The 11,773-nt window shown below is 45.2% G+C and overlaps 1 long non-coding RNA gene across 1 annotated transcript; it reads left to right on the top strand.

Moving 5' to 3' along the window:
- Positions 1-804: 804 nt before the first annotated feature.
- On the top strand, positions 805-6,937 carry LOC132389934 (uncharacterized). Its single transcript, XR_009510730.1, has 4 exons — positions 805-2,860; positions 2,967-3,621; positions 3,735-3,911; positions 6,602-6,937. It is a non-coding gene; the product is annotated as an uncharacterized LOC132389934 (long non-coding RNA).
- The last annotated feature ends 4,836 nt before the right edge of the window (positions 6,938-11,773 follow it).

Raw genomic sequence — 11,773 nt, 5'->3', positions numbered from 1 at the left:
AGAGTTGGACAGTGTGATTAGTTCGGTGACTGACACGGGCCGTGAGGAGGGAGTTGAACAGTGTGATTAATTCGGGACTGACAGGATCTGTGGGTAAAGAGTTGGACAGTGTGATTAGTTCGGGGACTGACACGGGCCGTGAGGATAGAGTTGGGCAGTGTGATTAGTTCGGGGACTGACACGGGCCGTGAGGAGAGAGTTGGACAGTGTGATTAGTTCAGGGACTGACACGGGCCGTGGGGAGAGAGTGGAACAGTGTGATTAGTTCGGGGACTGACACGGGCCGTGAGGAGAGAGTTGGACAGTGTGATTAGTTCGGGGACTGACACGGGCCGTGAGGAGAGAGTTGGACAGTCTGATTAGTTCGGGGACGGACACGGGGCCGTGAGGAGAGAGTTAGACAGTGTGATTAGGTCAGGGACTGACACGGGCCGTGAGGAGAGAGTTGGACGGTGTGATTAGTTCAGGGACTGACACGGGCCGTGGGCAGAGAGTTGGACAGTGTGATTAGTTCGGGGACTGACACGGGCCATGAGGAGAGAGTTAGACAGTGTGATTAGTTCAGGGACTGACACGGGCCGTGAGGAGAGAGTTGGACAGTGTGATTAGTTCAGGGGCTGACACGGGCCGTGAGGAGAGAGTGGGACAATGTGATTAGTTCAGGGACTGACACCGGCCGTCGGAGAGAGTGGGACAATGTGATTAGTTCAGGGACTGACACGCGCCGTGGGGAGAGAGTTGGACAGTGTGATTAGTTCAGGGACTGACACGGGCCGTGAGGAGAGAGTGGGACAGTGTGATTAGTTCGGGGGCTGACACGGGCCGTCGGGAGAGAGTTGGACAGTGTGATTAGTTCAGGGACTGACACGGGCCGTGAGGAGAGAGTGGGACAGTGTGATTAGTTCGGGGACTGACACGGGCCGTGAGGAGAGAGTGGGACAGTGTGATTAGTTCGGTGACTGACACGGGCCGTGAGGAGAGAGTGGGACAGTGTGACACCCTAATGGCCACTACATCATAATTCCATGTACGTGCTGTAATTGTTATCTGGATATATGGTTAAGTATGTATTCATTGAGGGCCTCGCTCACTTCCACAGCCTCCAAGCACATCTTCCCACCTTTATCTCTAATCGGTCCTTTCTTCACTCCTGTCAACCTTTGGTTCTTCACATAATTGATGAATGCCTTGGTGTTTATATTTGCCCTACTCCCCAAGACCTTCTCATGCCCCTTGTTCCTCTCCTCAGCTCCTTCTTAAGCTCCTTTCCAGCTACCCTATATTCCTCAATAGAGTCATCTGATCCTTGCGTCCTGAACCTCACGTATGCTGCCTTCTTCCATCTGAGTAGATTCTCCACCTCAATTGTCACCTGTGGTTCCTTCACCCTACCATTCTTTATCTTCCTCACTGGGACAGGTTTATCCTTAACATCCTGCAAGAGATCTCTAAACATTGACCACATGTCCATAGTATATTTCCCTGTAAAAACAATCATCCCAATTCACAGCCGCAAGTTCTAGACTTATAGCCTCATAATTTGCCCTTCCCCAACTAAAAATGTTCCTGTCCTGTTTGATTCTATCCTTTTCCATTATAATGCTAAAGGCCAGGGAACGGTGATCACTGTCCCCCAGATGCTCACCCACCTACAGATCAGTGACCTGATCCGGTTCGTTACCTAACACTAGATCTGGTATGGCATTACGCTACGTCGCCCTGTCAACATACCGTGACAGGAATCCATCCTGGACACACTTAACAAACTCTGCTCCGTCAAAATCATTGGAACTAATCAGGTGCCAATCAGTATTAGGGAAGTTAAAGTCACCCATGATAACCACCCTGTTATTTTCGCACCTTTCCAAAATCTGCCTCCCAATCTGCTCCTCGGTATCTCTGCCGCTACCAGCGGGCCTGTAGAATACCCCCAGTCGTGTAACTGCTCCCGTCCGGTTCCTGATTTCACACATACTGACTCAAATGAGGATCCTTCTACATAACCCACCCTTTCTATAGCTGTGATAGTATCCCTGACCAGTAATGCCACCCATCTTCCCCTTCCCCCCTCTCTATCCCTTTGAAAGCACTGAAATCCAAGAATATTGAGAATCCATTCCTGCCCTGGTGCCAGCCAAGTCTCTGTAATGGCCACAACATCATAATTCCATGTACGTATCCAAGCTCTCAGTTCATCACCTTTGTTCCTGATGCTTCTTGCATTGAAGTACACACACTTTAGCCCTTCTACGTTACTACCTTTGTACCCTTTATTCTGTTTCTCTTTGCTCAAAGCCTCTCTATATGTTAGATCTGACTTTACTCCATGCACTATACTTGCAGTACTCGCATGACCTGAATCCTCCTCCACCTCACTATCTGCTGTAACGCTCCTGTTCCCCTCCCCCTTCAAATCAAGTACAAGCCCGCTCCTGTGCCTCCTAAACTTTTCCACTACGCTTCTAGCATCGAACTATCCGCAGCCCAGTCGAACATTAGTCGAACTGTGCTCAACCATTTGACAAAGGTCTAAACAACATCTAGCTGCGACAGCTCTCCAGTATCAGTTCTGGCTCTCCGTATATCAACTCCCTTCCACTCCGGTTTAAACCCCCAACCCCATCCCGTATGCCACAAGCAAACTTTCCCACAAGGGTATTAGACCCCTTCCAGTTCATCGCAAACCATCTTTTCTACTCAGGTCTCAAATTGCCAGGGGCGGGGTCCAGTCACCGTTCGCTGTCACTCTCTCTATAAGAGGAACGGACACTGAATGATCATGGTGTTTAGAAAGGAGAATGTCTCCGACTGATTTATTTGAAGAAATGGTTTAAGACTCGCAGACAGTTAGGAAACAACTGTAAGAATTGCCTTGCATCATATTTCATATTCCATTGTGTCATGGAGTCTGCTGAAAACAGAAATGGTTAAACATAACATCATGCTATCTTGGCTCACATCTGCAGGTGGGCGACGACTGTCCAAACGGTTGAACCGGATTTCAGCAGAAAGGCCGCTCCCTGTTCTGAGAAATGCGTACGTGGAGGAACCTGGCCAACATACAGGGCCGCAGCTTGCACAGAGACAAGGAGCTCTGAGTTTCACAGAAACTCAACCGGCGACGTCCTGCACTTAGGTAGATCTTCTGATTCAGAAACCCCGAGCAACACTCACAAAACTCTGAAGAAGCACAGAACAGCACAAAACAGTAAACAGTCGACATTTCGAGCCGAGAGCTTTCATCAGGAATTAACCTTATTCCTAACCCACAACTCCTAAACCAGCCAAATATTCCTCTGCTCATTGTTTGAAATGAAGGGTGAAGGCCACTACTTGGAAATATGCCCACAAGGAAATAGAACATTGTTAATATTTTTTCCGGCTTTTCATTTCCAACCAGACTATAGCCTGCGGTTTGTATCAGTGATCAAGAAATCAGTAGCTCAGTGATAAACTTCTTCTCGCAATGCTTGTGTTTGTATCCCTGAGGTTGTGTTCATATGCTGGGATTTTTCCACACTTTATATCAAGATTAGGAACTGTTCTAGAATCAGAAATAAACGTTTCATGCGACGGCTGTACAGCCCTATCCTGCACGATTTTCAAAATACGTTACTTCAGGTGAATACATCGATATATATCTGTTTCTTTTATTCTGTTCTGGTAGATTGTAATTGTTTGGATCCCATCTCGGTGTCCGGTGGAAGTAAAGATTTTTTATGATTATATTGAAGGTCTGGATGATTGATAAACACCGGGGTGGAGAGCTATAAGACCCAACGACAGCGCAGCAGAAAGAGGCTGTTTGGTCCATTGAGTCTGCTCCGGCAGTTCATCATGGCTGATTCAACATTTTATTTGAGGCCCAAACTCCTCCCTACTGCTCGCATCCCGTCAGTAAATTAGGATTAGTAAGTACTGGTACTAAGATAGGTGGCATTGTGGTTAATGAAGTAGGTTCCCAAAGCTTGCAGAGAGATTTAGGCCAGTTAGACGAGTGGGCTGAAAGATGGCAGATGGCGTTTAATGCTGATAAGTGTGAGTTGCTACATTTTGGTAGGAATAATCCAAATAGGACATATCTGGTAAATGGTAGGGCATTGAGGAATACTGTAGAACTGAGTGATCTAAGAATAATGGGGCATAGTTCCCTGAAGGTAGAATCTCATGTTGATAGGGTGGTGACGAAAGCTTTAGGTATGCTGGCCTTATAAATCACAGCAATGAGTATAGGAATTGGGATGTAATGTTACAATTCTACAAGGCATTGGTGTAAGTTGGGATTTGGAGTAAGTTAGGTCTTTATTCTTTGGAGTGTAGAAAGTTGAGGGGGTATTGATAAAGGTATTTAAAATTATGGGGGGTATAGATAGAGTTGACGTGGATCGGCTTTTTCCACTGAGAATCGGGGAGATTCAAAGAAGACGACATCAGTTTTGAAATAAGGGACAAAAGTTTAGGGGTAACAAGAGGGGCAACTTCTTTACTCAAAGAGTGGTAACTGTGTGTAACGAGCTTCCAGTAGAAGAGTTAGAGGCAGGTCCTATATTGTCACTTGAAGTAAAATTGTATAGGTATATGGACAGGAAAGGAATGGATGGTTATTGGCTGAATGCAGGTCGGTGGGAGTAGGTGAGAGTAAGCTTTCGGCACGGACTGGAAGGTCCGAGATGGCCTGTTTCCGTGCTGTAATTGTTATCTGGATATATGGTTAAATAAGTATTCATTGAGGGCCTCGCTCACTTCCACAGCCTCCAAGCACATCTTCCCACCTTTATCTCTAATCGGTCCTATCTTCACTCCTGTCAACCTTTGGTTCTTCACATAATTGATGAATCCCTTGGTGTTTTTCTTTACCCTACTCCCCAAGGCCTTCTCATGCCCCTTGTTCCTCTCCTCAGCTCCTTCTTAAGCTCCTTTCCAGCTACCCTATATTCCTCAATAGAGTCATCTGATCCTTGCTTCCGAATCCTCACGTATGCTGCCTTCTTCCATCTGAGTAGATTCTCCACCTCAATTGTCACCTGTGGTTCCTTCACCCTATCATTCTTTATCTTCCTCACTGGGACAGGTTTATCCTTAACATCCTGCAAGACATCTCTAAATATCGACCACATGTCCATCGTACATCTCCCTGCAAATAAAAATCATCCTAATTCACTTATAGCCTCATAATTTGCCCTTCCCCAACTAAAAATGTTCCTGTCCTGTTTGATTCTATCCTTTTCCATTATAATGCTAAAGGCCAGGGAACGGAGATCACTGTCCCCCAGATGCTCACCCACATACAGATCTCTGACCTGATCCGGTTCTTTACCGAACACTAGATCTGGTATGGCATTACTCTACGTCGCCCTGCCAACCTACTGTGACAGGAATCCATCCTGGACACACTTAACAAACTCTGCTCCGTCTAAAGCATTGGAACTAATCAGATGCCAATCATTAATAAGTAATTTAAAGTCACCCATGATAACCACCCTCTTATTTTCGCACCTTTCCAAAATCTGCCTCCCAATCTGCTCCTCGGTATCTCTGCCGCTACCAGCGGGCCTGTAGAATACCCCCAGTCGTGTAACTGCTCCCGTCCGGTTCCTGATTTCACACATACTGACTCAAAAGAGGATCCTTCTACATAACCCACCCTTTCTATAGCTGTGATAGTATCCCTGACCAGTAATGCCACCCATCTTCCCCTTCCCCCCCCCCATCCCTTTGAAAGCACTGAAATCCAGGAATATTGAGAATCCATTCCTGCCCTGGTGCCAGCCAAGTCTCTGTAATGGCCACTACATCATAATTCCATGTACGTATCCAAGCTCACAGTTCATCACCTTTGTTCCTGATGCTTCTTGCATTGAAGTACACACACTTTAGCCCTTCTACATTACGACCTTTGGTCCCTTTATTCTGTTTCTCTTTGCTCAAAGTCTCTCCATATGTTAGATCCGACTTTACTCCATGCACTATACTTGCAGTACTGGCATGACCTGAATCCTCCTCCACCTCACTATCTGCTGTAACGCTCCTGTTCCCCTTCCCCTTTAAATCAAGTTCAAGCCCGCTCCTGTGCCTCCTAAACTTTTCCACTATGCTTCTAGCATCGAACTATCCGCAGCCCAGTCGAACATTAGTCGAACTGTGCTCAACCATTTGACAAAGATCTAAACAACATCTAGCTGCGACAACTCTCCAGTATCAGTTCTGGCTCTCCGAATATCAACCCCCTTCCACTCCGGTTTAAACCCCCAACACCATCCCGTACACCATAAGCAAACGTTCCCACTAGGGTATTAGACCCCTTCCAGTTCATCGCAAACCATCTTCTCTGCACAGGTCTCAAATTGCCAGGGGCGGGGTCCAGTCACCGGTCGCTGTCACTCTCTCTATAAGAAGAAAGGACACCGAATGATCATGGTGTTTAGAAAGGAGAATGTCTCCGACTGATTTATTTGAAGAAATGGCGTAAGACTCGCAGAAAGTTGGGAAGCAACTGTAAGAATTGCCTTGCATCAAATTTTATATTCCATTCTGTCATGGAGTCTGCTGAAAACAGAAATGGTTAAACATAACTTCATGCTATCTTTGCACACATCTGCAGGTGGGCGGCGACTGTCCAACCGGTTGAACCTGATTTCAGCAGAAAGGCCTCACCCTGTTCTGAGAAATGCGTACGTGGGGGAACCTGGCCAAAATTCAGGGCCAGAGCTTGCACAGAGACAAGGAGCTCTGAGTTTCACAGAAACGCAACCGGCAACGTTCTGCACTTAGGAAGATCTTCTGATTCGGAAACCCAGAGCAACACACACAAAACTCTGAAGAAACACAGAGCAGCACAAAACAGTAAACAGTCGACATTTTGGGCCGAGACCTTTCATCAGTAATTAACCTTATCCCTAACCCACAACTCCTAAACCAGCCAAATATTCCTCAGCTCGTTGTTTGAAATGAAGGGTGAAGGCCACTACTTGGAAATATGCCCACAAGGAAATAGAACATTGTTAATATTTTTTCCGGCTTTTCATTTCCAACCAGACTATAGCCTGCGGGTTGTATCAGTGATCAAGAATTCATTAGCTCAGTGATAAACTTCTTCTTGCCATGCTGGTGTTTGTATCCCTGAGGTTGTGTTCACATGCAGGAATTTTTCCACACTTTATATCAAGATTAGGAACTGTTCTAGAATCAGAAATAAACGTTTCATGCGGGGGCTGTACAGCCCTATCCTGCACGATTTTCAAAATACGTTATTTCAGGTGAATACATCGATATATATCTGTTTCTTTTATTCTGTTCTGGTAGATTGTAATTGTTTGGATCCCATATCGGTGTCCGGTGGAAGTAAAGATTTTTTATGATTATATTGAAGGTCTGGATGATTGATAAACACCGGGGTGGAGAGCTATAAGACCCAACGACAGCGCAGCAGAAAGAGGCTGTTTGGTCCATTGAGTCTGCTCCGCCAGTTCATCATGGCTGATTCAACATTTTGTTTGAGGCCCAAACTCCTCCCTACTGCTCGCATCCCATCAGTAAATTAGGATTAGTAAGTACTGGCACTATGATAGGTGGCATTGTGGTTAATGAAGTAGGTTCCCAAAGCTTGCAGAGAGATTTAGGCCAGTTAGACGAGTGGGCTGAAAGATGGCAGATGGAGTTTAATGCTGATAAGTGTGAGTTGCTACATTTTGGTAGGAATAATCCAAATAGGACATATATGGTAAATGGTAGGGCATTGAGGAATACTGTAGAACTGAGTGATCTAGGAATGATGGGGCATAGTTCCCTGAAGGTAGAATCTCATGTGGATACGGTGGTGATGAAAGCTTTAGGTATGCTGGCCTTATAAATCACAGCAATGAGTATAGGAATTGGGATGTAATGTTACAATTCTACAAGGCATTGGTGTAAGTTGGGATTTGGAGTAAGTTAGGTCTTTATTCTTTGGAGTGTAGAAAGTTGAGGGGGTATTGATAAAGGTATTTAAAATTATGGGGGGTATAGATAGAGTTGACGTGGATAGGCTTTTTCCACTGAGAATCGGGGAGATTCAAAGAAGACGACATCAGTTTTGAAATAAGGGACAAAAGTTTAGGGGTAACAAGAGGGGCAACTTCTTTACTCAAAGAGTGGTAACTGTGTGTAACGAGCTTCCAGTAGAAGAGTTAGAGGCAGGTCCTATATTGTCACTTGAAGTAAAATTGTATAGGTATATGGACAGGAAAGGAATGGATGGTTATTGGCTGAATGCAGGTCGGTGGGAGTAGGTGAGAGTAAGCTTTCGGCACGGACTGGAAGGTCCGAGATGGCCTGTTTCCGTGCTGTAATTGTTATCTGGATATATGGTTAAATAAGTATTCATTGCGGGCCTCGCTCACTTCTACAGCCTCCAAGCAGATCTTCCCACCTTTATCTCTAATCGGTCCTATCTTCACTCCTGTCAACCTTTGGTTCTTCACATAATTGAAGAATGCCTTGGGGTTTATCTTTACCCTACTCCCCAAGGCCTTCTCATGCCCCTTGTTCCTCTCCTCAGCTCCTTCTTAAGCTCCTTTCCAGCTACCCTATATTCCTCAATAGAGTCATCTGATCCTTGCTTCCGAATCCTCACGTATGCTGCCTTCTTCCATCTGAGTAGATTCTCCACCTCAATTGTCACCTGTGGTTCCTTCACCCTACCATTCTTTATCTTCCTCACTGGGACAGGTTTATCCTTAGCATCCTGCAAGACATCTCTAAACATCGACCACATGTCCATAGTACATTTCCCCGCATATAAAAATCATCCTAATTCACTTATAGCCTCATAATTTGCCCTTCCCCAACTAAAAATGTTCCTGTCCTGCTTGATTCTATCCTTTTCCATTATAATGCTAAAGGCCAGGGAACGGAGATCACTGTCCCCCAGATGCTCACCCACATACAGATCTCTGACCTGATCCGGTTCTTTACCGAACACTAGATCTGGTATGGCATTACTCTACGTCGCCCTGCCAACATACTGTGACAGGAATCCATCCTGGACACACTTAACAAACTCTGCTCCGTCAAAATCATTGGAACTAATCAGATGCCAATCAATAATAAGTAATTTAAAGTCACCCATGATAACCACCCTGTTATTTTCGCACCTTTCCAAAATCTGCCTCCCAATCTGCTCCTCGGTATCTCTGCCGCTACCAGCGGGCCTGTAGAATACCCCCAGTCGTGTAACTGCTCCCGTCCGGTACCTGATTTCACACATACTGACTCAAAAGAGGATCCTTCTACATAACCCACCCTTTCTATAGCTGTGATAGTATCCCTGACCAGTAATGCCACCCGTCTTCCCCTTCCCTCCCCCCATCCCTTTGAAAGCACTGAAATCCAGGAATATTGAGAATCCATTCCTGCCCTGGTGCCAGCCAAGTCTCTGTAATGGCCACTACATCATAATTCCATGTACGTATCCAAGCTCACAGTTCATCACCTTTGTTCCTGATGCTTCTTGCATTGAAGTACACACACTTTAGCCCTTCTACATTACGACCTTTGTACCCTTTATTCTGTTTCTCTTTGCTCAAAGTCTCTCCATATGTTAGATCCGACTTTACTCCATGCACTATACTTGCAGTACTGGCATGACCTGAATCCTCCTCCACCTCACTATCTGCTGTAACGCTCCTGTTCCCCTTCCCCTTTAAATCAAGTTCAAGCCCGCTCCTGTGCCTCCTAAACTTTTCCACTATGCTTCTAGCATCGAACTATCCGCAGCCCAGTCGAACATTAGTCGAACTGTGCTCAACCATTTGACAAAGATCTAAACAACATCTAGCTGCGACAACTCTCCAGTATCAGTTCTGGCTCTCCGAATATCAACCCCCTTCCACTCCGGTTTAAACCCCCAACACCATCCCGTACACCATAAACAAACGTTCCCACTAGGGTATTAGACCCCTTCCAGTTCATCGCAAACCATCTTCTCTGCACAGGTCTCAAATTGCCAGGGGCGGGGTCCAGTCACCGGTCGCTGTCACTCTCTCTATAAGAAGAAAGGACACCGAATGATCATGGTGTTTAGAAAGGAGAATGTCTCCGACTGATTTATTTGAAGAAATGGTGTAAGACTCGCAGAAAGTTGGGAAGCAACTGTAAGAATTGCCTTGCATCATATTTCATATTCCATTGTGTCATGGAGTCTGCTGAAAACAGAAATGTTTAAACATAACATCATGCTATCTTTGCTCACATCTGCATGTGGGCGGCGACTGTCCAACCGGTTGAACCTGATTTCAGCAGAAAGGCTGCACCCTGTTCTGAGAAATGCGTACGTGGGGGAACCTGGCCACATACAAGGCTGCCGCTTGCACAGAGACAAGGAGCTCTGAGTTTCACAGAAACGCAACCGGCGACGTCCTGCACTTAGGAAGATCTTCTGATTCAGAAACCCCGAGCAACACTCACAAAACTCTGAAGAAGCACAGAACAGCACAAAACAGTAAACAGTCGACATTTCGAGCCGAGAGCTTTCATCAGGAATTAACCTTATTCCTAACCCACAACTCCTAAACCAGCCAAATATTCCTCTGCTCATTGTTTGAAATGAAGGGTGAAGGCCACTACTTGGAAATATGCCCACAAGGAAATAGAACATTGTTAATATTTTTTCCGGCTTTTCATTTCCAACCAGACTATAGCCTGCGGTTTGTATCAGTGATCAAGAAATCAGTAGCTCAGTGATAAACTTCTTCTCGCAATGCTTGTGTTTGTATCCCTGAGGTTGTGTTCATATGCTGGGATTTTTCCACACTTTATATCAAGATTAGGAACTGTTCTAGAATCAGAAATAAACGTTTCATGCGACGGCTGTACAGCCCTATCCTGCACGATTTTCAAAATACGTTACTTCAGGTGAATACATCGATATATATCTGTTTCTTTTATTCTGTTCTGGTAGATTGTAATTGTTTGGATCCCATCTCGGTGTCCGGTGGAAGTAAAGATTTTTTATGATTATATTGAAGGTCTGGATGATTGATAAACACCGGGGTGGAGAGCTATAAGACCCAACGACAGCGCAGCAGAAAGAGGCTGTTCGGTCCATTGAGTCTGCTCCGGCAGTTCATCATGGCTGATTCAACATTTTATTTGAGGCCCAAACTCCTCCCTACTGCTCGCATCCCGTCAGTAAATTAGGATTAGTAAGTACTGGTACTATGATAAGTGGCATTGTGGTTAATGAAGTAGGTTCCCAAAGCTTGCAGAGAGACTTAGGCCAATTAGACGAGTGGGCTGAAAGATGGCAGATGGAGTTTAATGCTGATAAGTGTGAGTTGCTACATTTTGGTAGGAATAATCCAAATAGGACATATATGGTAAATGGTAGGGCATTGAGGAATACTGTAGGAATAATGGGGCATAGTTCCCTGAAGGCAGAATCTCATGTGGATAGGGTGGTGATGAAAGCTTTTGGTATGCTGGCCTTATAAATCGCAGCAATGAGTATAGGAATTGGGAAGTAATGTTACAATTCTACAAGGCATTGGTGTAAGTTGGAATTTGGAGTAAGTTAGGTCTTTATTCTTTGGAGTGTAGAAAGTTGAGGGGGTATTGATAAAGGTATTTAAAATTATGGGTGGTATAGATAGAGTTGACATGGATCGGCTTTTTCCACTGAGAATCGGAGATTCAAAGAAGACGACATCAGTTTTGAAATAAGGGACAAAAGTTTAGGGGTAACAAGAGGGGCAACTTCTTTACTCAAAGAGTGGTAACTGTGTGTAACGAGTTTTCA

Source organism: Hypanus sabinus, unplaced genomic scaffold, assembly GCF_030144855.1.
Source record: "Hypanus sabinus isolate sHypSab1 unplaced genomic scaffold, sHypSab1.hap1 scaffold_711, whole genome shotgun sequence".
NCBI classification, from domain to species: Eukaryota; Metazoa; Chordata; class Chondrichthyes; order Myliobatiformes; family Dasyatidae; genus Hypanus; species Hypanus sabinus.
This window is presented reverse-complemented; position numbering and strand designations above follow the sequence as displayed.